The 27,844-nt window shown below is 40.1% G+C and overlaps 1 protein-coding gene across 2 annotated transcripts in view; it reads right to left on the bottom strand.

Annotated features, from left to right (window-relative positions):
• HRAS (HRas proto-oncogene, GTPase) overlaps positions 1–27,844 on the bottom strand; it is a 54,155-nt gene extending 26,311 nt beyond the window's left edge. The window contains exons 1-2 of one of the 2 annotated variants that reach the window (XM_075187807.1): positions 27,580–27,844; positions 3,294–3,343 (exon numbers count right to left, since the gene is read on the bottom strand). The gene's annotated coding sequence lies outside the window, so the exon portion shown is untranslated. The remainder of the gene's footprint in view (positions 1–3,293; positions 3,344–27,579) is intronic. The other variant, XM_075187808.1, reaches the window with a different exon arrangement.

Consider the following 27,844-nt stretch of genomic DNA (forward strand, 5'->3'; position numbering starts at 1 on the left):
TTTATTTAGTACATTCTACAAAATGACAGCTAGAATGTGATTGGTTGCTATAGGCAACATCTCTATCTTTTCAAACCCGCAGTTTAGTAAATATATCCCCCAATGTTTTTCAATGCAAGGCTGGTAGCTTCGAGGAGATTAAAACACCAGCCCTGCACAGACCCACACTCACAGTATCCCTATTATAGTGGAAACCAGCCCAGGCTGTCTACCGCTGGGGCATGTTGAGGATTTGCCCGTTTAGGGTAATGACGCTGCCCATTTTTTAAAATTATTTACAGCACTGTACATGAAGAATGGAGAAAGAAGTGGAACTTAAACATTCTGGAACATTGCTGCAAAACTGCCTGTTCTAGCACAAACCTCTAAATAAAATAAATATAAAATATGAGTTACCTTTTAAAAAAACAGTTCATAGTAAAAATACATATTTTAAAGAGGTTATGAAAAGAAGATGTATAGGATAAAGTTATAACTTTGGGAGTTTTTGGGTTTTTTTTTAATTTCCTTTGCACAGCAGTCTTCCTGCTGTCTAAGTATTCTAGGCATGTAGTTTAGAAAAACAGAACATAAGCAGTACTGCTAAGTAAATGTTTAATTATAATGTAAAGATATTAACACACATACCAGTCTTGGGTAGTACCCAGCTACGAAACAGTGTCGCTTCCCTCTTTGTATAGTATCTTCCTACTAAAATATCTTAAGCATTATTTAAATTAGCTGCTGGCGTGAGTTTAAAATCCAGTTACACTAATCTTCTGTGACCACTCAGAGTAAATATACTGAAAGCTGGCAGACTTTCTACAGTTTAATTTCAGGAGTGTGGTGAGCATGTTGATGCCACTACACAAATCTTTCACTAGAGAAAGATGATTCTGCCAAAATTCTGCACATAGGATTCTATAGATGACATCAGGAAGGAGACATGTCTAAATTGACGTGTCTATATACCACCGCCTAGGGGTCACCACACAGCCTCACCCCGCTCCTCCTTTGCGCAATCATGCAGTTCGTTTCAGCCATGTCCCAAGCACTTCACAAGAAAGCAGGAACCCGTGAGGGTGGCCTGCTCTGCTGGGATTCATGGAGGACTCCTCAAAATTAAGGAGTCCCATTTCAGGAGAGTAGGCAAGCATGGATTGACACCCCACCTACATTAAGCAGCTGTCATAAATAGGAAACCACATATAGGACTGTGACAAAACAGGCAGATTCCTCAGTATTCTATATAAACGGTCAGTCCACTTTTGGCGCCCAGTAGCAAATGGACTGTCCCAAGATCAAAAGTGCTGCAATTTAGACCAGACAATATTTATGTTATATAGACAACATCCTTAAACATGGAGCTATTACTTATTCCCCTATTGACTATACCAAGCACAATATAGGGAACATATTAATAATAATAATTAATAATAATAATAAATAACTTTATTCAATCAGCACGGTGGCTCAGTGGTTAGCATTTCTGCCTCACAGCACTGGGGCTATGAGTTCGATTCCCAACCATGGCCTGATCTGTGTGGAGTTTGTATGTTCTCCCCGTGTTCGCGTGGGTTTCCTCCGGGTGCTCCGGTTTCCTCCCACACTCCAAAACCATACTGGTAGGTTAATTGGCTGCTATTAAATTGCCCTTAGTCTCTGTCTCTCTCTGTCTGTGGGTGTATGTTAGGGGATTTAGACTGTAAGCTCTAATGGGACAGGGACTGATGTGAGTGAGTTCTCTGTACAGCGCTGCAGAATAAGTGGCGCTATATAAATAGCTGATGATGATCTATCTATATATCTTATGCATGCAGGAGCATATGCTGCATTAAAAGAAGAGAAGGAAAACAAAGAACAGTTCTCCCTAATTTTACATGGATCAGCTCATTATTTTCTATTGTGTCCTAGAAATATTACTTAGTAATATTTTGTGCACCGGAGTGACAGACTTCTGCAAGGTCAGGAGGAGCTGATACCGATTGTACATAAAATGCCAAACTACTGTCCTGTCAGCAGTAGCTGCTCACATTTCTCCAGACCGATCGAAGGATTTTCAATTAGAGGAGGCAGGGAGGATTGGGCCACTACAGCTAAAAATAACAGGCACATGCCTTTTAAATGGGTTGACCTGCCAAAGAGCATATTGATTTGGAGAAATGCTTCCATTAGCACTGTCAAGAGAAAATGCATCTGATGTTCTCATGTCTTCATTGTGTTAGCACTCTGTTCTCCTGAAAACTAGACAGACAGACTGGACAAGAGACAGACTGGGGGAGTTAATTACTTTATATATAAAAAAAATAAAAAAAAAAGTACAAATAAGCAGTAAGCCATATCCACAAGTCAGACACTGTTTGCAGTTTGTTAGTGCTCACGGTTAGTGCTTTCACATGTGTAAACTTTTAAATACCTACCAAAATGAAAGTATTCCAAAATCAAACAAGACTTCACTCAATGTTAAATGTGAAAGCTACTTTCAAGATTACATAACACTGAATTGTTCCCATGTTACATTGACCATGTAACATGGGGTAAGTTTCTAATCTTGGGCATGTTAGGCAAGAAGATTTAGGTCATACTTACCTACTTTCTCTAATCTGTTTCCAGGAGATGGGCGTGACTGGAGGGCAGGGCAAATCGCGTCATTTTGGCCCCGCGGCAAAAATGATGTTTTGTCTCGGGGGGGGGGGGGGGGGGGGCGAACGACGCGATTCACCGCGAATCACGTCATTTAGTGGTGGCTGCAGTGGGATGCGGGAGATTTGCCAGCTCTCCCGGGAGACAGACCCAAATTTCGGGAGTCTACCGGGCATTCCGGGAATGTTGGCAAGCATGATTTAGGTTGATCAGAGATCCATTTCTGGTACTTACCAGAATTCTATGTGGTGATCATGATTAGAGCTTACACCACTCTCTAGCCAACAGGAATAAATCTAGGTTCTCAAAAGACTCGACTGGTTGAATGTCCAACACATCTGTGATTGTGCTCATCACGCAGAGTACTTCCTCTCCCTCTCATCTCCCCCTGTCAGTCACCATGTTCCTCCTGCAGTCATTAGAACAACATGATGGGGGCCAGGAGACAATGAGAGAACGTGGTATCTGCAGCCCAGAGGTTGGTGCCAGCTGATATAAGGTTTTCACGTCATGGGAAAAACAGCCCTGTCCAACAACCCTTAACAGACGTCTCTAGAAGTGGCGTTTCTATATTTTGCCTCACTCCAAGGCAATGTAGAAGGCTGATTAAATGGCCAATCCAAATTTACATTTCAAATTCCTTTTTTTGAGCGCACTTTCTATATACTCACCCTTCCAAAAATGCCTGTGGCGTCTCTCCAGAGGACCTGAATGAAATCCCCTAAAAAAATGGAGAGAAAAAAACATTTTAAAAATTAAGTAGATGAAAACCATGATATCAACTCTCCAATGCATTTATTTATAGTGCATGTAAATTAAGTATATACTAATCAAGATTACCGCTATCATTGGAAAAAGGAACTAAGCCATTTTCTAAACATGGAACACGCCTAAGGTAATTGCCTTGACTGAACAGCACAATACCCCTCGTTTCAATCACCATATCTTTTTTTTTTCTTTTTTTTTTTAACTTTAAGTGCTTAAACCGGCGGTTCCCAAAGTGTGCGCCGCGGCTCCCAGGGGTGCCGCGGCGCTGTCACTGGGGTGCCGCGGGCCAGACATAAAAAAAAGAGAAGACAGAAACTTACCAATCCGTCGGGCGCCGGGACCCAGCAGCCTCCTCTCTCCCGCAGCAGCTGTCACTGACGTCGATATTCAGTGACAGCTGCGGGAGAGAGGAGGCTGCTGGGTCCCGGCGCCCGACGGATTGGTAAGTTTCTGTCTTCTCTTTTTTTTATGTCTGGTGTGGGGCAGAGTGAAAAGGATGGTGGTACCGGGGGGGGGGACCGTGTGGTACCGGGGGGGGGGGGGCAGTGTGGCAGCGGGCTGCAGAGGGGGGCAGCGTGACAGAGGGCTGCAGAGTGACAGAGGGCTGCAGAGGGGGGCAGTGTCCCTGGATGCAGAGGGGGCAGTGTCCCTGGATGCAGAGGGGGCAGTGTCCCTGGATGCAGAGGGGGCAGTGTCCCTGGATGCAGAGGGGGCAGTGTCCCTGGATGCAGAGGGGGCAGTGTCCCTGGATGCAGAGGGGGCAGTGTCCCTGGATGCAGAGGGGGCAGTGTCCCTGGATGCAGAGGGGGCAGTGTCCCTGGATGCAGAGGGGGCAGTGTCCCTGGATGCAGAGGGGGCAGTGTCCCTGGATGCAGAGGGGGCAGTGTCCCTGGATGCAGAGGGGCATTTTTGCATACAACTAAATAAGTATTTTTGTCGTGACCTAAATACTTATTACAATTTTTTGACCCAACTACTTCTAAAACAGGACTGCTCAATAATTATTTTGGAGGGGTGCCTTGAAAAAATTTGGAGACTCTAAGGGTGCCGTGACCTGCAAAAGTTTGGGAACCACTGGCTTAAACCATTTATTTTATACAAATGACACAGTGGTAAGAGGAGGTAGGAACTATGGACCTTTGTAGTGCTGGGGAGGAGAAGATGAGCAGCAAAAATGTCAAAGTTGATCCTAGCTCAACCCGAGCACCAGGATCCATGTCCAATGTATTTTGTATACGGATGTTCACACCTATATTGCAGATAAAATCAGGTTTGTAGCCAATTCAGAGCCTGCTGTTATGACAACTTTAGATTAAAAGTAAACACATTGTTCTCCCCAGCACCTATTTCCAGGGTGCTCCACCCGGCTGGTTTTACTTTGCCAACGGCTCTTGGAGCCCAACAGTCATATTATAATAGAATAAACCATTGTTTCTCCTATTAGAACAGGCACTATGTGAGCACTACAGCCAGCAGTGTGTGTTAGACCACTGACCACCAGTCTGACCAGTCCTGGCAGGTGTGGGCAATAACCTACACAATTTTCAATATTATTGCAAAGTATTACACTGCCCCCACCCGGTTACTTCTTAATACCACCAAAATTTTCTGGGGACAACTCTGTAATGTAACAATTATAAGTCCTTCAAAAAACAGCTTCCACTTAGGTTACCCACCAGTCTTACTTATTTCCACATTAATAAACAATGCCTTCTATTTGTTAATACAGGTTCAAAATGTCAATATTCTTTTAAAATATATAATTTAACTAAAAAGCTAATATAAATACGATACAAAAGTATTTCAACATAATCAGGCAGTAATAGAAGAAAAGCCTTTTTTAAACCCTGAAAGACATAGTCAGAAGGGGTAAAGGGTAGGGTAGGGTAAGGGAAACTACTTCCACAATGATAATATGGTACCGCTGTATCACAGCGCTCCTCCTAGCACACAGGTTGTTCCAGATAGAGACATTTGATCATGTACATCATTGTAAAGAGTTCTTAATTTATCATAATATTCCAGCTTTCATCTTTAATACAAGATAATGACTACTAATTGATTCTCAAGGATTTGTCCAGTTAAATGAAACTTTAAATATAAATTTGTCAATATTAGTCCTTCATGCCACAAGACGATCATATCATATTCAACGCACCCAAGGAAGTACACATTAACATTACAAAAGACAGACTCTTTAATGTAATGCCAAGAATCCCAAATTTGCATGAAAGTCCAATTTGTGGCATGCAAATAGGAATGGCCCCAAACAAAATGGGTGCGGCGTGGGCAGACAAGTGTGTGGTTAGGGCAGAGCAGAGTGGCTAATGATTTTCCAATTAGTAATATTGACGGGTCAATGCTCAATGCTCAATAAAAGGTGATACACTATGGTGGCATATCATTTTTAGAAACTATAGTTAGTAAATCACTGATTACTTCTTGCCTTTTTACACTGAGCTACCTTTGAAAAGTCAAGAAATATACTCAAATTGCAATGACAGTGCAAGAATCAGAGGATAAAGATGATGATTAATGGGACAGAACTACCATGGCTTTTCAAACACAGACAGGGAACAGTAACTACGCACACAGGCACAAAACACCAACCTTGAATAGTGAAATACAAATTAATTAGTTCCTGGCTGGAGGCAAGGTTTGTACACATCATTAATAAATAACGATCCAGGCATTGAGCAGAACGTCAAGACTGCCATATTATCAAAGACTTGACGCATGCCACAGTTGGCGAATCAGTGGTCATCATTGTTGTCAGGGCTAGAACAATATATTCTATTCCTACCAGGGCACTGTGTGGAGCTTGTATGTTCACCCTGTGTTTACACAGGTTTTCTCCAGTTGCACTAGTTTCCCTCCACAGCACAAACATATAATGGAACGTTAATGATACTGGGTCGTTGAGAGTTAGTGACTTTAGACTGTAAGCTCCACTGGGTCAGGGACAAAACGTGAATGCTGATTTTCTGTAAAGCATTGCATAATATGTTGGTGCAATGTCCTGGTTAGTAATAATGGCATATGGAAATCACCGGTCATTACTATAGTTAATAAGCATTGGACAACTGTATTCTGACTAGCTATTATAAAAACTGTAATAACTTATGAAAATGTTATTCTGACATTTTCAAGTACATTATTAAAATGGACATACATACATACATGAATTTATTCTCAGTTTAATTTTCCTCAAACATTTAGGAAACAAAGCCCTATAAATTACACGTGTTAATTAAATTACAGCTTCAACATTGCTGTTTCAGCCAAAGGAGTTATGAAATATCAGCCAAAACTTGAAAAGGTGCCATCTGTCCAGTTAAACTCAGTTTAACAGACCCTTGGCCAGTTTTTTAATCAGCATCCGGTTCTCTCTGAACATTTTTTAATGTGTTTTCAGTAGTGGAATAATTTCACTAAAAAAAAACAAAAAAAAAAAACAAAAAACACCTAGACCTCAAGTTCTCATTCAGATTTTTTGCAGAATATGGTCACACCACGGTCCAGATGGAATGTGATGGGAGCCAAGTGCTCTAAGAATCATGCAAGCATCAGAGTCGTTGATATCCATGTCTGCACCGGTCTCCTGTTCACACGAGTGGCAGCGCAAATTGCAGGTCAGGGAAGTGTCAAAGTCCTGCATGCAGATTCTCACCAGCTGTTTATATTGCCACTGATGTGACCGGACAGGCAGCTTAAGTCATGTCCTGGCACGAGCAAAGTCTAAAAAAAACAATTAACTGAAGGAGTCAAACAAACAAAGTGTGTATAAGCATCGCATGTCAAAAATAAAAACATTCATACCAATATGCTACCAAACTTAAACCCAAAATAATGTAACATTAACCCCGGTGTAATTGAGGTATTGCAAAAAGACTCCTTCTGGGAGATCTGGAATACCGCTCTAGATCATAGGGGGAAATAATTAGTGCCACATAATGGTCTTTTAAATGAAATGAGTCACTAATTACTGTAGACGAAAAATCTGAAAAAACGCAAACTGTTAAGCAGGCTCTGAGGACCAAGGTTGAGAAATCTTGGTCTCTTAAACCTGGTCCTCAGGACCCCTAACAGTGCATGTTTTCCATATTTCCTTGCTTTAGGACAGGTGTGTTCATTACTGACTGACACATTGTCTAACAGATCCACAGGTGGTATAATTATTCCCCTTTTCACCTGGAAAACCTGTCAGGGGGTTGAGAAACCTTGTTCTAGATTAGCACTTGCATTGGTCACTGTCATGTGTGTCAGAGGCGGAACTAGTGAGCTGTGGGCCCCGGTGCAGAGAAGCAGGTTAAGAGGGAACCAGGGCCCACAGCTCGCTAGTTCCCCGTGCAGCAGGCCCCATTATCTCCATTATGGGCCCTGCAGCATCAATGGTAGTTCCACCACTGATGTGTGTTCGCCAAAAGGACAGTAATGATTTACTGACTGTTTGGTTTTCAATAAGTATATATTTTACACAATTTCTGTCATTTCAATAGGTCAGTATGTGTACGCAGTTCTTTCGAAACTACATTGAACAAGTAATAAATAGCATGGAAATTTAAAAAAATAATATATGTATAATTCTATTTTCTGTCACTTTAAAAGCGTGAACAAATTCCTTGCTGCATGCACTTTAAGAAATCTATTCTTGATATGAAAAAATGATTTAAGATTATGTTTTGATCCTGTACCATTCTTGGATGCCAGTTTGGGACCACACTTCACCCCCTGCTTTTCTTTATACCTTAAAGCTGCACAACCGTTACATGTTCCTCCCCTGATTTCCACGTTTTTACCATTTTACCAATCAGGAGCTACAATTATGGAGAATGTTGCTTCTGACTAAAGTGGAAGTTAAATATGAAAGTCATTAACTTGGACACTTGATAATTAGCACGAGATGGTCTCTTCACTTTCATACAATATTTTGTGGAATGTCACACCTTGCAGAGCGTGAAAGTTACACACCAAGGATTACAAAAAAATCCTGCTTCTCTTTCTCAAACCTTATTAAACACCTACTGAAACTGGTATATTTAATCTCGGTCTAATGATTGGCACTTATAGAACTTTACTGGGAGAACACATCTATAATATGTTTAGGGGGTAGGGCTTGAGCCCAATGGAAAACAAAACAGCTTTATGGAGAAAGTAAGATGATCCCGCACAGAATCCCAGGAGTCCACCTAACACCACACTGCAGATTTGACCTGCTGCTTGACCACAAGAGATGGAGGATTATAGACCCCACCGAGACATCTAGGATGGCTTTCCCACCAGAACAAGATTATTTGGGGAGAGAGTGCAAGAAAGAGTACTGAAATAATACAATATCTGCAATCCCTCCCCACCAAAGGGTGTTCTGATAATCTTGCAGTGGACAGAAACATCTATGCAGACACTAGAGATTGGGTGAATGAACAACAGGAGTGGAATGTGGTACGGAGTCATACGTACATAGAACAGCACAGGTGCAAGCTGATACCATTTACAAACTACAACACAATCTAGAAGATCAAGCGGCAATACCCTATGGGTAAAGTTCTTCCAGGGACTGTGGCCCTGGGGACTGAGTTGTCTTCACCAATTCAAGGTTAAAGAAACATTTCAAAAGTAGCATTATCCTTAATTTATTAAGATGTCCCTGCCCAAATGAGATCAGTTGTGGTAATTAGTGGGGGAAAGAGCATGTGGCTATTGTACGGTAGCAGCATTATCAACCACCAATAATAAAGTAATAAAGCAGCCCCTTGACAACTGCAAACATGAAACATTATCTTCACACTGCTGCTGGCAACCATAACTATCCTTTACCATTTATATTAACCGAATGGCGTTTCTATTTTGATTCTAGATAAGACTATCACTACACAGGCACTCTTGCGGTTATCTGCCAGCTTGGAGCAGTTGAGTGTAGTCTGGCAATTTTCCTTTGTTTCATGCTCGCTGCTAACAACACAGCCAGGGCGCTTGTTCCCCATGTTTTCGCAGCAGCTACTGCTACCAAGGAGGCAGTGACGATACCAAAGGAGGACTACAGATATGCATCCAGGGACTTGTACTGTACCAGACACCCGAGGTAAACCTCTTTAAAAGGACTATCCCAGCAGACCCCTCTGCCAGTGCATTTTGCATCTTGACAACATTATGGAGAGAAAACCATAGCTTGTAGGTACTATACTTCCGTATGTTGATTCGTAATGGCAGATATTACAGCCTGTCTGGTGGAGAGGTTTTTTTTTTTTGACTCAACAGCTACCAACAAAGTGGAACAATAACCTAATTCAGCAGCCAGCTGACAATGGAGAACAATTGCACAGAATAGAAAGACTGACCACAAGAATGGCACAGATTTCAAGGGATCATGAATGTCAAAGTCTTCCAATTGTTGCAGTGGTTTCTTAAAGCCTCACGACTCCCTCTGCCATGAGATCAACAAGCACAAGAATGAAGTTAAAGAATTACTACTTATACCAGATAGACGTGTATGCAGTCCCAGCTCTTTCAACATTGGTTTTGAACATCCATTTTTACCCCAATTGTCCTCTTAATACTTTTAAAAAAAAAAAAACAAAAAAAAAAAACAACGAATAAAAACTACTCAGCTATAAGGCGTTTTCACTAACAATGTTAAGACCACAGAGATGCATATTTTCTAATGTCTTAACTGTTTTCAATTGGATTGTGTTCTGGAAAGTGTCATATTGCATTTACTTATATTATGCTGAAAAATGTAACCGGCTATCCGGAAGATCCAGCAATCATTATTAGCCATTAATGCCATTTGTCCTTTATTTTTTGTTTTTGTTTTTTTACTATATCCAGGTATATGGCAGGGCCCACATTAGAACATACCACTTTCCACACGATTGACACTCTTGTGCTTTATCCTCTTGTATTTTCACATGGCATGCATTGGGTGTGGCGTGTTTAGGTCATTTATATCTCCCTTATGTCTTCCCGCGCTCTGTTTTTCCCTACTGTAGACGGTTTATTTATAATGCAATACTTGTTATATTTACCTTCCCAAATGCTTTATTTTCCTTCTTTGCAGGATCTGCCATGGGCACCTCCACTAATAGTGGAAAAGCGCACCTCATTCTATGTTAAAGGTTAAATTCTCCAGAGAAAAGATGGACAAAGACTGCATTCATGAGATGTAGTGCTAACAAACACCCTACACTGAAAATAGACATTTCCCAACAGTAGCGCAAAATTTAGTATTTTTCAGTAAAACATAAGGGGCCCGAGTCATTAAGGAGAGCAAGCATAAAAAAAGGAATAACTCTGCACCTGGGCAAAACCATGTTCCATTGGAGGGAACATGGTGGGGACAGATTTATAGTTGGTGTAGGGGCGTGTCCTAGATCAACTTTAAATTTCAGTGTAAAAATAAAGTGTATTGTAACATGGTTTATCCTAGAGAACATTTACTCTTTTTTTGCCTTACTTTCCTTAATGACTCAGGCCCAAGGAGAGTCCAAACTCATTGAAACATAGATCCCTTTCCACTTGCAGCAGCAGGAGATATACCTCGCAGGGAGATATTACAGGCCTTGTTTACAATTGCTTCAGTCAATTTGCCCAACACAAATGAGTCTATATAAACTTAAGACTTTTGAAAAAAGTAACCTGTTGGTGGATATTGATTTGAATTACTTCATAGAACATCATCTTTATGCTTCCATCGACAGATCTACAGTGCCTAAGACAACTCTGGTAGGTATCAAATGGGCGATATATTATTTACATAAAAATAATGTGGCAGCGCTGATAAAATTAAACACATTATTTATTCCTATACATTTAAAACCCATTTGAAATAGATGCTGTTGCAAAGATGAAAAATATATAAATATATTTATATCGGTATATCCCAAATCTTAGTCAATTCGGATTGAATATAAACAGGCATGCATATGATTAAACTAGTGCTAGCACATCAAAATATTAACCAATAATTGTGGAAAATACAATTGATCATCATAAAAATGATACAGACAAGAGAATATTACATAGCAATAATCTCCAATAGTCCTGTTCGATCCGTACCAACGTTATCCCTCAGTCCAATATATAGGACTAATGTGCATCCGCACCAAAATTGGCATCTATTAGTGGATATGATTCCCAGAACAGCGTCTCAATCAGGACATTAATATCTCCAAAGATGTAGTAATTAGGATACCAGTGCGCATCCAGTATCTATAAATCGACTGTATAGCATATATCATCTTTGTGGAGACTCCTGCATAATGCCGTCCGTTGGAATGGCCATTCAATCCAGAAAGTAAGTTAAAGTTTCCTCTCATTTAACAGCTGATAGTATTCTAGCAGCCGATCATAGTTCCGGAGTGATGTCACCTGACGCGTTTCTCCGTCCCAATTGACTGTTTCATCAGAGGCAAGTAAAGCTTACAGAAACTAAGCTCCTTATAACAGGAATGCCATATATGATCATCCAATCGGTAGCCTGTTATCGCTTGTAGAAACAAAAAGGAGCCAATGTGTAGCTAGTTATTTTCTCACTCCACCAACCCATTGTATGGCAGTTCTCGGTGACCAACCAATCAAATTAATCCTGGATCCCCAATCCAATAGATTGAAAGATAGGGCTAATCCAATCACAATTTATTTCCTCACTTAGTTTGAAAGGAGATTCGTAATCTGCCTAGCAATTAAATTACATAGTGGTATTTAGCTACACATACCTCCTTTTAAACAACCAAAGACCGAGTAGTTACGGATTTATCAAAACTTGGCAAGCCAACAAAAGTATATTACAGACTTATTCTAGGTTAAAATAGACCAATGTGTTAAATTCAGTTATCAGTAATATCCTAAAAACAAACACTATTATGTGTATTTTCTAAACTATCAACTGTAAAATTCATATTATAACCAACATCCAATATGCTTATAAAAGAATCAACATATATATACACAGGCAGTCACTTAAGGTCTATATTTCATACATCTGTTGCATTTGTCTCCTAAAATTACATTTATAAACAATATACACTACTTCAACACAATTCCCAATACACTGATAATAATCAGCGACTGGGATTATGTGAATCTGAAATGCGGGGCGAAAAAACGAATATACAAAATATATACAAAAAATCTGGGTCAAGGAAAATTACCGGTATACATAAAATACTATATAAAAGTTTTTTAATGTCTCTCCGAAGTGACAACGCTTTATCTTAAAAATCCAATATGCTTCAGGTTTACACAAATGATTGAATCTATCACCTCCTTTGACAGGAGGGCACTACACCCACTGAAATGGATTTTACCTTCATTTCAAATGCTCATCAGGTTTATACCGAAATAGATTATATCTAAATCAAACAGCACCAGGCTATATTTAGTCTTGGAAGTAACCATGGGGTCTATGGGATGGTCAGATTATTCACCTCCCGTACGGACCTGTCTACTGAATACGTTACAATTAAGTGAGCTACTTGACCAGTTCTCGCTAGCTAAAGAAAAGAGTTTACAGGTAATAATTCATCTGAAGTTGCTCTCTGCTTCAGACAAAAACACAACATTAACAAAAATTAAAATAACTAATAATAATAAATAATAAAAAAAGAAAAAAAAAAGAAAAAAAAAAAAAAGAGAGGATGGAACAATTAGGCACACCTTCCTCTACTAAGAAGTGGGAGAAGGCACCTGCTGGTACAAGACCAGGTCCTCACTGTTACACAGTGGCTTACTACAAATTATTTAGAAAAGATGTGTATTAGGCTTTTCTGGCTATGGCTAATGCTGTAACTAGAGGCTACACTATAGTGTAGGGATACTGAAGTCTCTAGCTCATACTTGCCTACTCTCCCGGAATTTCCAGGAGGCTCCAGAATTTCTGGCAATAAGCAAACCTTCCAGATTCGCCGAAATTCACGGCATTGAATGGTGGGGTGGGGCTTACATCGCGTCACTAAGTCCCGCCCCCGCTATTCCAATGCCGTGAATTTTGGCATTTTATAGTGGGGGCGGGGCTATGTTGACGCAACGACCCTCTCCTAACCAGTCACACGACCTCTCCCCCGGGGCAGAAGTTTTGAAAGTTGGCATGTATGCTCTCCCGTCGTACCAATTTCTTTGCTGAACTCAGGTATAAAAGATCCACCCAGATCAGGTTAGTTTCATATAAGGCCATGTAGGAGACCAATCTATCTAATACACTCTATGCACAAACCAACTCTTTTCCATATATACTTTTTGTAGAACTCTTCCAAGTATATTAGACAAGATTGCTGTAGACTATAGAGAGTATTTGCTGCACAGCTTACAGACCCTGCACCATCAGTATAGGAATATAAGAATACACTATGATTTTACCGATGACAGTGCAGCCTGCATTTGAATCTGACTGTACATAGCATCATTCTATAGTCAAAACAAGATTCATCCTAGGTCTGAGATTCTTTGTTCAAAAGCCATTGATTTTTAAAGTGAAGCATGTTTGAGAAAAATGTGGCCCCTGGAAAATATGCCGATAAGGTAAGTTCTCTGTGCAATATGACCAAGACTCCTATATGTTAGTGGTCATTTATGGAATACGTTAAACTGCATACTAAGTAAAATATGGAGCATAATTTACCCTTTAAGTTTTATTAGTGGATTGAAGTCATTTTTTTTTACTGTGCATTTCATATTTATACAATAGCAAACGTGATCATACATACATAATAATGTATATAGATGTATACAGAGATGCTACATGGGTTAAAAAGTATACGTAGCACACGTGTATCCATGTCTCTAGAGTGTGAGATGGGAAATGTAGCAGGGAAGTCTATTCCTTCCTCCCAGCCCCTCCCTTTATTCCCAGGAGACTCCTTGTGCTTCCTGAGGTGGGCAGCTTTAACCCTTCGCTTGTAAGTGGGGATAATGGACAAACAAATACAGGGCGGTCATGAGTGTGATGTCAGGGGCAGTCACTCTCTGTTCTATTGTCAGATTGGTACATCAATGTGCTTCTATATGGAGTATTTCAACATCCCTGTGTTTATATTATTAGTACGTCCATATTTAGCAAAATTACTATAGAAAGGGGATTATATTTTTAAAAGGGTCACCGCACTGAAGTGTAATGCGGAAATACCCCCTTATAAATTAGATACATGTCAGTAATTAACCTTTGCACTTCTGACTCCAAAAGTTCTCCAGACAGCTATTTATAGAAAGTAGTTTGCCCCAGGTCCTGGTTCTCCATAGAATGAAAATACAACAGAAGCTATTGTGAATGGCTATATGAAATAACTACATTATTTTCCTTTTAATGAACTCCTGCCACAATAACATACCCATTTCTGGATGCAACACTGCCATATGTTGCTGAAGACTTGTGGGCTGTGGGGTGAATATCCCCTTATACTGCAGAAGTCCCAAAAAGCAGTCATTGAAGGGAGTGGTCTTGGAACAGGTAATTATTTGTGTTCCTTCTTTAATTATTTTAATTTCTATTTGAATCTATCTGTAAAACAAGACTTGGCTGGCATTATACTAGACAAATCTATAGTAATAAGAATAATCTGATATGTATGAGGAGATGACAGATCCACTTTAATGGGCAGTACTATAAAATGTGAATACCTGTAATTTACATTTAAACTTAAAGTTAAGTACAGTATAGTTTTCGTTTCTTCTATACACTAGAGTGCATTAAAGGAACTGTAACCTCAAAGTTTTCTGTGTTTACTTGTGGAAGAGGAGAATGCATTTACTTCTTTACATAGTTTAATGCAACCTCTTTGTCTATTTATATTTTCGTCCCTTTCATGACCCCACCTTAACCCCAATGACATCACACACATCCACTGCCACTAGGCCGTTAAGTACCCAAACTCAGTCTTCAAGAGCTACCAACAGTTCATATTTTCAGGACTTCTTTAATCATGCACGGGTGAGTTAATCTATTTAGCTGGGTCAGTAATTACCCCACCTGCTTCTACATACAGACATCAATTGCGTGGAGTGGCCCAAATATTCATTGTATTGTGCACATATTTGAAGGAAACAGAACATCTCATTTGCCGACTGGAACAGTATCTATGACTTGCCGCAGGAAGCGGACGGAATAACTGCATTTTAGGTAATTAAAGTTCTCCATTAATGTGCAATATCCGATTAGAACTGGATTAATATCTTATTTAAGTACTTTGGATCACTCATCACAAAAGGTGCACCTTTGGATAATATTGAAAGACTATTTTATCTATTTACATTAGCATGCCACAACTTTCCCCAAGAGTCTCTCTACATGTCATTTTCTTAGTTGAACGCTCATTAGTGATCTTGGAGATTACAAAATCAATTGAGTTTTTGAGTTTTATCATTTTTCAAAGTTATTGGAACAGCGTTATCACAACTTACACTTATGTTTGTTTTTATCATCCGGAGCTCACATTGTAATTTTTTGTGTGTGTGTTATGTGTATTTTTACGATACTCTTTCATCTATTTAAATGCGATACTGTTTATATATAAATACATCTTATATACCTTTCAGAATCATGTGTGGCATGATTATATTTTAACCAGTTGCAGGGCTGTGATTTTATTCCTTTGTTTTTAGTCTACATACAGAAATCCTGAAATCATGACCTGTCGGTAGCTCTTGGGGGCTGGTTCTGAGCACCTCTGCACGAGGCCATTCCCCAACCTATAGTACCTTTACAGAAGTTATATAAAGCCCTAGAACATGAATATGCTTTACATTCATCCAATAGAGTTTACATTAAACAAATACAAAGAAAAAAATACATAGTATTTTTATTCCACACAGATACGAGTCCTACCTAACACTAAAATGTGTGAAAATCTGCTCCTCACACAGCTTTGCTGTTTATTGCGTCTTGTCAGAAATGGCACATACAGGTTCTTTAGTAATTTCAGCAATGACACCAAAATATTTACAAGTCCCACAACCCTAACACTGGCTATACAGTTACACACCTTTCAACAATTTGCATATTGAAAGCAGGACACAGCTCTGAAAGGGGGTGTGTCTGTCATGTGAGGGGGCGTAGTCACGGTAAAGAAAGTGTTTACCTATAACCTGGGTGCGCATGTCCTGCACTCTTAAGCGCTGGCCCGCTCCCAACATCCCTCCCGTCCCCAAAATCACTTCACTTTCTGGGGCAGTCAACTCGGGACTGTCCCACTGGACGGTATGCAGTTCGTCCCCTAACTGGACACTGGCTAGCATCAGTCAAACCATGCACTGGACAAGTCCAGCTATGCAAGTTTCCTCCCAAAGCACTGCACTAGTTGTTTCCTGAATTAATTAGACCTAGGTGCTCTATCTGTATTCCTGTGCTGTGTGTGGAAGTGTGTAGATTTAACCCTGCAGAGTCTCAGGGAAACTACTAGTCTTTCCTTTACTAGATGCAAACAGCCCCTATTGCCACAAATGCAATAATGAATCCCCTTTGCACAACTTGATTAGTCAGCAAACAGGTCTCAGAGAACAGTCCGATATGAGCCAATCCGTTCTCCCCTAAAAATAATGTAAACTTACTGTATACACTATATTTCTTCTTGTGTGGTTGTAATTAGGTCATGACGCTTGTTTACATTTAAGCAATCTTACTACATTGCTTATGTGCAATCATGAACATTCAGACATTTACCTTACTTCACATGAGGGGTGAATACAATGTTGTAAATTGCGGAATAGACAAATACAAAAAATGAACAGTAAAAACTTAAATAACAGTTCATCTTTAAGCAGCATTACTCCCCAACCGAACCCGTGCCTGTATAGTGAGGGTTCCACCCCTTTTAATTCCTACGTATGTGCCAGAGACAGCTGGGAGACATTTCACCCTGGGGATCCAGGGGATTTGCCGGGCTGGCAGAGACAATTACGGTTGGGCCCACCAAGCAATGCATCATACATTTCTGCCATTTCACCAACATAATCACATCTGAAAGACCCATCATTAGTTATTGAACTGTGTCTTTCGAAAATAATTATACCAGTGAAAACACAACCTAGGAGGACACAACACTATGAGATGGTGTGGTGAAGACAGGCCAGGCGTTGCACACAATCTAAGAGGGACATACGTACTCTATGTGTACGGTAGTTTGAAGTGGACAGGTTAGAAAATGCACCACCTTTGAGCGATTGTCCAAAAAAAAAAAAAATTGGATGCCAACAATAAACGTTTACATACCAAGACAACCAGGCTGCTAATTTATATACATACCATGCCTCATTTACGAATCAATAATTCTAGACATTGATAATTGAACAGCAACAACCCATATAGACTGAACCCTCACACATGGGCATTTTTAACCCTCTTCGAACATTGTGGCCAACTAACGTAGCTTAAGCAAATCATGGATCCCAAAATTAAAAATATAATAAAAGCAAATTAATATAAATTCAGTTGAGTTTGAGTTTCCCACCATCGCAACAAAGTTTCAGCAAGCAGGGCATTGATGGGGCTTGCGTGGACAATCCTATGTGCCACAGTAATAGGGTGCATTAACACAAGGATTACCATGTGGGGCACCTCTGGGGCTAGATGCATCTCAGATGGGACTTATTTCACAATGAGCAGAGCAAGACACATGGGGAAACTCAGCTAGGGCTCCGGTGATTTTAACATAAAAGAACAGGATACCCCTGTGACTCAAAGTTTCCACACGCCATAAAAGTCACCCCATACAGCTTAAACAGTTATAGGAACCTATTCTGACTTTTTGGGATCTTCATGAGATGAAATCAAGGGGGGAAAAAAAACCCCCAAAAAACGACAAGTTAAACCAGGACATATGGGAAACCTAAACGCACAATGCAAGATGGAGTACAGATGCATTTTGCATCTATATTCAATGCAATGTTGCTCTGACTTACCAAAGGTATGCCCCCTACTGTCCTCCTAGTGACATTACATACCCGGAGATATGTCTGAGGTGCACTTGTACTTCACTGAGCACCAAGTGAACAGAATGGAGCCCAGACAGGGGTACAACACACGGGAATCGTCAGACGCAAGCACCCGTAGGCAGTCTCTAATGCAGTGCTGAGGCATCAAGAAACGCACACACAAAAAAAAAAAAAAAACAACTTTGAAAAACATATATCATTCTTTATAACATGTCAGTGCCACAAAATAATATTTATCTCCACTGTGATTAAAGTGTGCATCCTGCAAATCAAAATCTGGAGGGCTGATGCTTATAACAATTGTCTAACACCAGAAGGTATTTTAAAATAGTTAAATTTAGACAGTTAGTAAACATGGGGAGGAGGTGAATGGGAGGGTTCAACTTCCTCTGCCAGTTTCCTTTTATTTGATGTCAAAAGACTTTGGACATGTAACAGGGATACAAGTAAAGAAACACTCGATTGCTTAACACTTCCCGGTGTCGTAGCTCTGACATGCAGATTGTAATTTCCCAAACACTGAATGACACCGTTTACTGGGTGCGTAAATTGTTTGCCGGACATATACACAGGGCTGTCTTAATCATTATTAGAAAGCCAAGTAAGAATGAATATGACCTAGCAATGTTTGCTAAAATAACATCAAATTCAGACACCTTAGTTCAGATTTTATTATTGTAAATTCTTGAAAATGCTAAACCATTTCCCTCTAGACCTTCTGAAATCTGGACCTGTTTGAGGGTTTAAAGAGTACGTAAGAATGTCCATAGCATTTTAGCTGCTGAAAAAACTAGTTTATTATTTGATTTGTCAGTAGGATAAAAAGAAATCACTTTAGATTTTATTTTTTTAAATTCCCTATACTTTAATTAAACCCTTTTTTTGTATGTCCTATGTACGACTTGTTATACTGACTACAGGGTACTGACTATTGTGACACTTTATAAATATGAGGACGAGGATGACGATGATAATAAATACATCAAGAAATGTTTCAAACACAGAACTAGTTGAATGCAGCTATCAACATTCAGTGCTAGTTCAATGTGGCAACTCAATAGATAAAACCCAAGCTTTTGGGCACTTTCTGTGAACTTTGTCAGGTACCATTAGGACATTTGTTTTGGCCAGTGAAATGGCTGCCAAACAGTAAATTAAAAAACACCGAAACGTAGCCTGGGTCACAACCCGGACACATTACAGTAACCAAGATTAGCAGCACAAAAAAAAAAATCTCAACAAAATCAGACAAAGCCTTATACCAACAGCAATGTTTTCACTTAAGTTGCCTAAAAGGAGCAAACCCCATTCAAAGATGTTTGTTTCACACTGTATTTCCATTCTGCTTTCTGTTATCAAAAGAATCAAAAAAGGCATTTTTTTTTTCTCTTATATTATTGACCAACAACCAGCTTAGAATAAGAATAAAAACTTGTGTTTTTAAATTATAATATAAAATCACAAAAATCAAAAAAAATATAGCCACATTTAAAAACCATAAAAATATTTTATAATTCACCTTAAAGAAATAATGTTTTACTGTTTAGGAATAAAAATCCATATATTCAACACTGGGGCCTAGATTTACTAAACTGCGGTTTTGAAAAAGTGGAGATGTTGCCTATAACAACCAATCAGATTCTAGCTGTCATTTTGTAGAATGCACTAAATAAATGACAGCTAGAATCTGATTGGTTGCTATAGGCAACATCTCCACTTTCTCAAACCCGCAGTTTAGTAAATATACTCCTGGGAGTGCACTTCCCCGTCAAAAATCTCTTGCATTACACAAAGAATGTCATTTTGAGACAAAATACTTATTGTATATATCCACAGTTAAATCTCCCAAAACATGTAAAGTTCCAGCTGTGCAGTATAATGAAATATTGAGTCACTTATTTCATCAGTTTATATTGGGCTTTTAAATCCTGCTCATCCAAACCTGAAACCACATCAATAGTAGAACCTTTCAAACGAGCCTCCTTCCTCAATGGAACAGTCTGTGATATCAACAGAGAGCTGCACCTCTCACCCTCAGCCTTCTGTGACACTTGTTTCACAAATATCAAGCTCAAATTACTTTACATATTTTGGGAGATTTACTTGTGGATATATACAATCCCTATTTTGTCTCAAAAGACACATTCTTTGTGTAATGCAAGAGATATTTAATTGGGGAGTGCACCCGGGGAGTGCACCAGCCACCCCCCACCCCCCCCAGTAGATAAAGATTTTGACTCAAACAGGAAAACATCATTTCTCCAACAAGGTGGAATTATAAAATATTTTTATGTTTTTATATGGTTTATAAATGTGGCTATATTTTTTATGATTACTTTGGGGATTTTATATTAGAATAAGAATAATAAAGACATACGTTTTTAATTATAAGCTGGTTGGTGGTCAATAATATATGATAGACAAAAAGTGCCTCTTTTTGTTTCTTTTTCTTGGCATTGGTTTAGTACACACTAATTCTAAAAAAAGGGCTACGTTTTTTCTTTTTCTACTGTGAATTGGTATTGCATGTGATTCTAAAGATATATATACTTTTTTCATGGTTAAAAGAAGTTTAGAGGTTTTTGATTGACTGCAATAAATGAATATAAAGTGAAAGTTAGATTTAGTTATAAGTTAAGCTGGGTACACACTACAGAAACTTCGACCAACTTTTTATGCCGAGCGATTTTACATGCGATCGATGATCCGATCGCTCGGTCCATGGACTGCATACACACTAGCCTTGTTTAGGACGATAAAGGGAAGAGCGGACGTCCCTTTAGCGACTTTTTACAGCCATGTTGTCGTGAGCAATGACTAATTTCGTACTCACTGTTGTGGATCGGTCGGCAGTTTATACACACTGCACAGCGGAAAAGAGATTGGAACAAAAATATTAAACGGTACGACCAACCAAATGAGGCGATAATCGTCCATTTGGGCAGACTTTCAACCACCGTGTCACTGCACACACTGACCCGACTTTTGAACGAGTGGTCGTATGTCGGCTGATTTAGCCGATTATTGGACAAAAACAGTGTAGTGTGTACCCAGCTTTACTCATCTATTTCAGCGCCCAGATAATTCTTTCAGATCCAAGTCAGGGTACTTTTTGCCTGTCTTCTGAAAAAATTGGCTAAAGTAGGCTTAATGTGTGTGTCGTTTGTTTGAATCACCAACAGAAAGTCTTGGGGGGATTCAATGGAGCGCGATGGGTCTCTGAACAGTCCACGGAGACGCATTGCGCTAATGTTGAGGCTGAAATCTCTGATCATTTTTCCTTAGACCCCATAGAGGTGGCCAGCAATGTACGCTGCCACACATGGCGGTGCTGTCCGGCGACACATTTGATTCCCCCCCTTGGTGTAGGGGAGAATTTGAGTTATTTTCCCCTCACATCCCACCTCAAACACAGTGGCGGAACTACCACTGGTGCAGCAGGTGGGGTGCACCGGGGCCCATGGAGATAATGTGGCCTGCTGCAGTGGGAACTAGTGAGCTGTGGGCCCCGGTTCCCTCCTCCCCACTTCCCTGCACCGGGGCCCACAGCTCACTAGTTCCTCTGCTCAAATATCTTCCATTCTGATAAGCTCCAGAAACTTTGACACATATTATTGAAGTACAATTAGTAGCTAATTTATACAACTTGTATGTTACAGTTAGTGGTCCACTGACAAACATCCTAACAGGTAATAAAGAAAAAATAATGTTTAATAACAGACAGTGCACCATACATTATGGATCACATGCTAACATAAGACATACTGATAAGAATTCTATAAGTATAGACCAAAGTTATGTTAAAAAAAGGGCCTTATTTAGAATTAGGCATAGAGGAGGCAGAGGTTGGGAAATTACTTCATACATATTCCTACATTAATAAAGGCAAACCAAATAAATAAGAACATGTTGGGTGCATGAGCTTAGTTTCATAAAGAAGTTTAACAGAATGACTACATCTCAGTACTGTTAATGACAAGATGCTTGGATTGACTACATGTCAGTCTACCTTCTCCCATTCCAAACTTGCCATCATATGGACACGTAATGGCTGACCTGAAATATCAAATTCTGCAGTTAACATTCTATGGGCGCATTTACACTAGGTTTTTAATCTGTTATTAAACCAGTGCATTCTGGATGTGTTGATGTGTGTCAGCACACCTTTCTAAAGGCTACCATGTCAAGGAGGCATCAAAAAGCATTTCAGGTATGGCTGTCTTATAAAACTATAATGCTAAGACATAATAATATAAGTATTATTAGAGAAATATTTACTGTCCACTCATACGTGCAATTGAAAAAGTGAACTATTTAAAACTATATATTACAATTTAAGCAATTGCTGTTGCTTTCTGCAAAAACATTTGGTGGCATATTCAATTAGGATTCACGCCCACAATTACGTACGGTTGCACGTGTCCCAGTACCGCAACATCGCGGATTTCCGTGCGCTACGGGGCGCGCATTGAAATCCGCAATGTTGCGGTATCGTAATGACACTTTATACACGTAGCCGTGCGTAATCGCAGCAGAGAATCCTAATTGAATATGCCCCTTAAGCTGGGTACACACTACACTGTTTGCGTCCAATAATCGGCTCAAACAGCCGACATACGACCGCTCGTTCAAAAGTCGGGTCAGTGTGTTCAGTGACACGATGGTCGAAAGTCTGCCCAAATGGACGATTGTCGCCTCATTTGGTTGGTCGTACCGTTTAATATTTTCGTTACAATCTCGTTTCCGCTGTGTAGTGTGTATAAACTTCCAACCGATCCACAACAATGAGTACGAAATTACAGTCATTGCTCACGACAACATGGCTGTAAAAAGTCGCTAAAGGGACGTCCGCTCCTCCCTTTATCGTCCTAAACAAGGCTAGTGTGTATGCAGTCCATGGACCGAGCGATCGGACCATCGATCGCATGTAAAATCGCTCGGCATAAAAAGTTGGTTGAAATTTCTTTAGTGTGTACCCAGCTTTAGGCACTGATGTCCTCCTATCATGGCAACATTACGGCCATGAGTGTAGAAGGGAAAAAAAAAACCTTGATAACACTTAATAAAAATCTTTTACCCAAACAAATAGACAATAACTTACTATAATGATGCAGAAAGTTTTAAGGTATTACAGTGCTTCTACTAAAAGTCAGCTGTTCACAAACCCATCCTCATTGGGTATACATCTTGGAGCATAGGATAGTGTAATATGCTTTATTACAAATGGATAAAACAAACAAAAAAAATAAATTTCCCATAGTCAAGATGGTGCATACACAGACAAGTTTGGAGGACATCAGAGGCTCCGTTACAGTGACCTGCAGGGTTACCTCCGAAGGCAGCAAGTACATAGACCAAGCAAGTGAATATTGAATTTGACATGTGACTAATTTTTGTACGTTTCTTTTTAACCTTCTTTATCCATTTGTAATAAAATATATTTTCCTGTGCCCTTTAACTTAAAAATTAGACACCACATTAAAACGACTGACAAGTGGAGTGAATAACATTGATTATCTTGTTACAATGGCACTAACATTGATTATCTAGTTACAATGGCACCTGTCAAGGGGTGGGATATATTAGGCAGCAAGTGAACAGTCAGTTATTGAAGTTGATTTGTTGAAAGCAAGAAAAATGGTCAAGCGCAAGAATCTGATCAACTGTGACAAGGGCCAAATTGTGATGGCTAGACTGGGTCAGAGCATCTCTAAAACAGCAAGTCTTTTGGGGTGTTCCAGGTATGTTGTGGTTAGTACCCATAAAAAGCGGTCCAAGGAAGGACAACCAGTGACAGGTTCATAGATGCCCAAGGCTAATTGATGCGCGTGAGGAGTGAAGGCTGGCCCGTCTGATCCAAATCCACAGAAGAGCTACTGTAGCACAAATTGCTGAAAAAGTTAATGCTGGCTATGATAGAAAGGTGTCAGAAGACACAATGCATTGCAGCTTGCTGCGTATGGGTCTGCATAGCCACAGACTGGTCAGAGTGCCCATGCTGACCCCTGTACACTGCCAAAAGCACCTACAATTGGCACGTGAGTGGCAGAACTACATCATGGAGCAATGGAAGAAGTATTGGCAGAAAAACCTATTATCTGGGTACTTGTACCTTTATATGTAATAGGCGTAACAAAGTGTCTCAGAACTTGATGTAACAGATGATATTTACATATACACAGCTGTTCAGTTTATACTGACTGCATCAGACAGGCAGTATGACAAGCTTATGCAGTTAATGTACTTAACTCTATTATAGTACATTAATATATGCAGATGGTAGTAAGCTTATATAGGTTGTTTATACATAATTTTGTACCTCTGGTCACTTCATATATCTATATATAAGAGGATACAAAAATGAATGAAGCTACAGTTATCAGGTTCTTTACAGTTCAACGTTGACTGGAAGAACTTGAGAGGTGAACTTCCTGTCTGTGCGCGCTCAGTAGTGGCTACCCCACTTCCTGTCTTCACTAGACCACCGGGGACACCACTACCAACATGGGAGATGGAGGGTAGCGCTCCATATTAATAAGAAGGTGGCCTGGTCTGATAAATCATGTTTTCCTTTACATCACGTGCATGTGCGTCGTTTACTTGGGGAAGATATAGCACCAGGATGCTCTATGGGACCTTGGGTCCTGGCATTCATGTGGCATTAACATGTACTACCTAAACATTGTTGCAGTCCAAGCTCACCCGTTCTTGGCAACAGTATTCCCTAATGACAGTGGCCTCTTTCAGCAGGATAAAGCGCCCTAACACACTGCAAAATTATTCAGGAATTGTTTGAGGAAAATTACAAACAGTTCAAAGTGTTCACTTGGTATCTAAATTCCTAAGAACTCAATCCAATCCAGCATCTATGGGTTGTGCTGGAAAAACATGTCCAAGCCATGGAGGCCCCACCTATCAACTTACAGGACTTAAAGGATCTACTGCTATCATCTTGGTGCCAGAAACCACAGGACACCTTCAAAGGTCTTGTGGAGTCCATGAGTTAGAGCCATTTTGGTGGCACGGTGGAGACATACACAATATTAGGCAGGTCATTTTAAATGTTGTGCTAACCGGTGTAGTTTACATGTAAGTCACTAAGGGCAGCACAGTGGCTTAGTGGTTAGCACTTCTGCCTCACAGCACTGGGGTCATTAGTTCAATTCCCGACCATGGCCTTATTTGTGTGAAGTTTGTATGTTCTCCCCGTGTTTGCGTGGGTTTCCCCCGGGTGCTGCGGTTTCCTCCCACACTCCAAAAACATACTGGTAGGTTAATTGGCTGCTATCAAAAATTGACCCTAGTCTGTGTGTGTATGTTAGGGAATTTAGACTGTAAGCCCCAATGGGGCAGGGACTGATGTGAATGAGTTCTCTGTACAGCGCCGCGTAATCAGTGGCGCTATATAAATAAATGGTGATGATGATGATGATGAGTGTGGTATCAGTACACATAGCATTCTAAAAGTAACACTTTCTATAAGGTACATTTCCCTTACAGACTACAATTAATACCTTTGGGAACATTTCATTTCAGTGTAAACTCAAAACAGATCAGTTTGTTTGGGGGTGGGGGTGCTGAAGATCCCTTAAAGCTGCACTACCACCTAGTATATACATTTTACTAGTTTGAGGATTCCCCTAGCAGGAGCAACGTGGGCTGTTCCAAGCAGCCCTTATTCCTGGGGTGCGCCACTTCTTTAATACAGAACAGGTCTAGTTTATTCACCAGTTTAAAATGAGAACTGATCACATGCCATAATATCTTGATTGCGGCTCCCGATTAGTCTTACCGCTCGGTCCCACCCTTACCTCCGCAGCATCACACAGACCCTGCTTTCCATTCTGTGCAGCTGTTTTCTCCAGTGCTTTTGCTAGGGGAACCACCAAGTTAGTAAAATGTATTTAGTAGGTGGAGCAGGTTTAAAAAGAAATACACAGCACATTGTTGTATTATTTTAGCACACATTATATACAAATGACAAATGTATTTTTGATTCCATCAATGGGAAATTAACTTTATCATGAAGATTTCAGAAGCATACAATATTTTTTAACAGCTGTGAATGTTAGCCAATGCCTCTTGATTTCTGTAAAATAGACAATTACAGCTTATTGTCCTTTCAAGTTCTGCAGCATCCAAAGTATCATGGAGTAGTATTTTGGGAGGTGGCTTCCTCAATATAATAGTTCTGATCATAAACAGCTAAATAGGGTGGGCCATTAGAACATAACTAAATATGAATTTCTGATATGAAAAGGAACTGGGTCTGATATTAAATAATTACATGTAAAGCCTTTAATTAAAGTGTTCCTGGGATTTCTGTAAATTGATGCTGGGTTGACAACCTTTCATAACCCCCCTCCTGTGTACAACCAGACCAACTTCATTCATTCATTCATCATTCAAGGTATGCTAAGCAATGTATTTACTTATTTTAAAAATATGTACTGCATTTGTTATGTCAATAAGACATGTCAAGAAGACTGATATTCACTTTATTATATATTAAGCAATTGGCTGCTCAAATACAAGTTATTAACCCTCCTAACAAAACAATTCCATGGGCCAAAGACCGGAGCATTGAGATCCCAATAGTTCACAGGGTGTGCTCCCATTACAAACACAACATGCCCCTAATATACTATGTAGAAAACAAAATTAAATGATTTTAGTTTGCACTGGTCCAAAATATCCCATATAGCCACTGTAGCAGGCATCATCATTAGGATGCTGTAATAAGCAGGGGCTGGCTGGGCAGTCCCATAGTGGGCTATCTTGGGCTCACTGCATTTTTCCCTTTAGAATGTTCCTAATGGACTATTGATCCCACACCCCAGCAGTTGGGGTGATTTAAGGACATCATGCGCTCATGTCTCCATAGCTTCTATGTAGGCATAAGCATAGGGTCAATACATAGGGACATGGGGGTGGGGGGGACTTGGCTAACCCCACTGAAACCCCACAACGCCCAATGCACTTTGATACTATGAGATGGCTACTGAGGTCACACCAGGACTGTATGAGCTCATTCATGCAGATATCCTGTCTGGAGGTGAACAGCAACCTCATCCATACATCCCAAACCATTTTTATCATAGAGGTAAACAAGTACATGTGCTGGTCCTTTACAGGCGTTAAAAGAAAAGCATTTCAGTTGTCTCCTACACAGAATTTACAGCAGTCATTGCTGTTTGGCATCAGGTCATAGAACATGGTAAAACATCAACAGAGTGGTTAACAAAACCCACAAATATAAACGCCACTCACCAGAGATTTGTTGCAGAGAATCACCCACACTAAAAACGCATCCAGTCCTTGGCATTGAAGATCTGCCTTCTAAGTAGACGAGTGAAAAGTTTTTTGCAATGCAAAAGATCTGGTATGTCCACAGCAGTCTGCAAGATCTGAGCCCACCCTGTTTGGTTCCATACGATGGGGGTCTGCAGTGTGCAGATGAATGGGGTAATCTGGGCGTTGCTGTCTATGCAGCTGCTGCATTGACTGCTCTCAGCTCTGGAACAATGTGTGCAGC

This window comes from Mixophyes fleayi, chromosome 10 (genome assembly GCF_038048845.1).
Source record: "Mixophyes fleayi isolate aMixFle1 chromosome 10, aMixFle1.hap1, whole genome shotgun sequence".
Classification (NCBI taxonomy): domain Eukaryota; kingdom Metazoa; phylum Chordata; class Amphibia; order Anura; family Limnodynastidae; genus Mixophyes; species Mixophyes fleayi.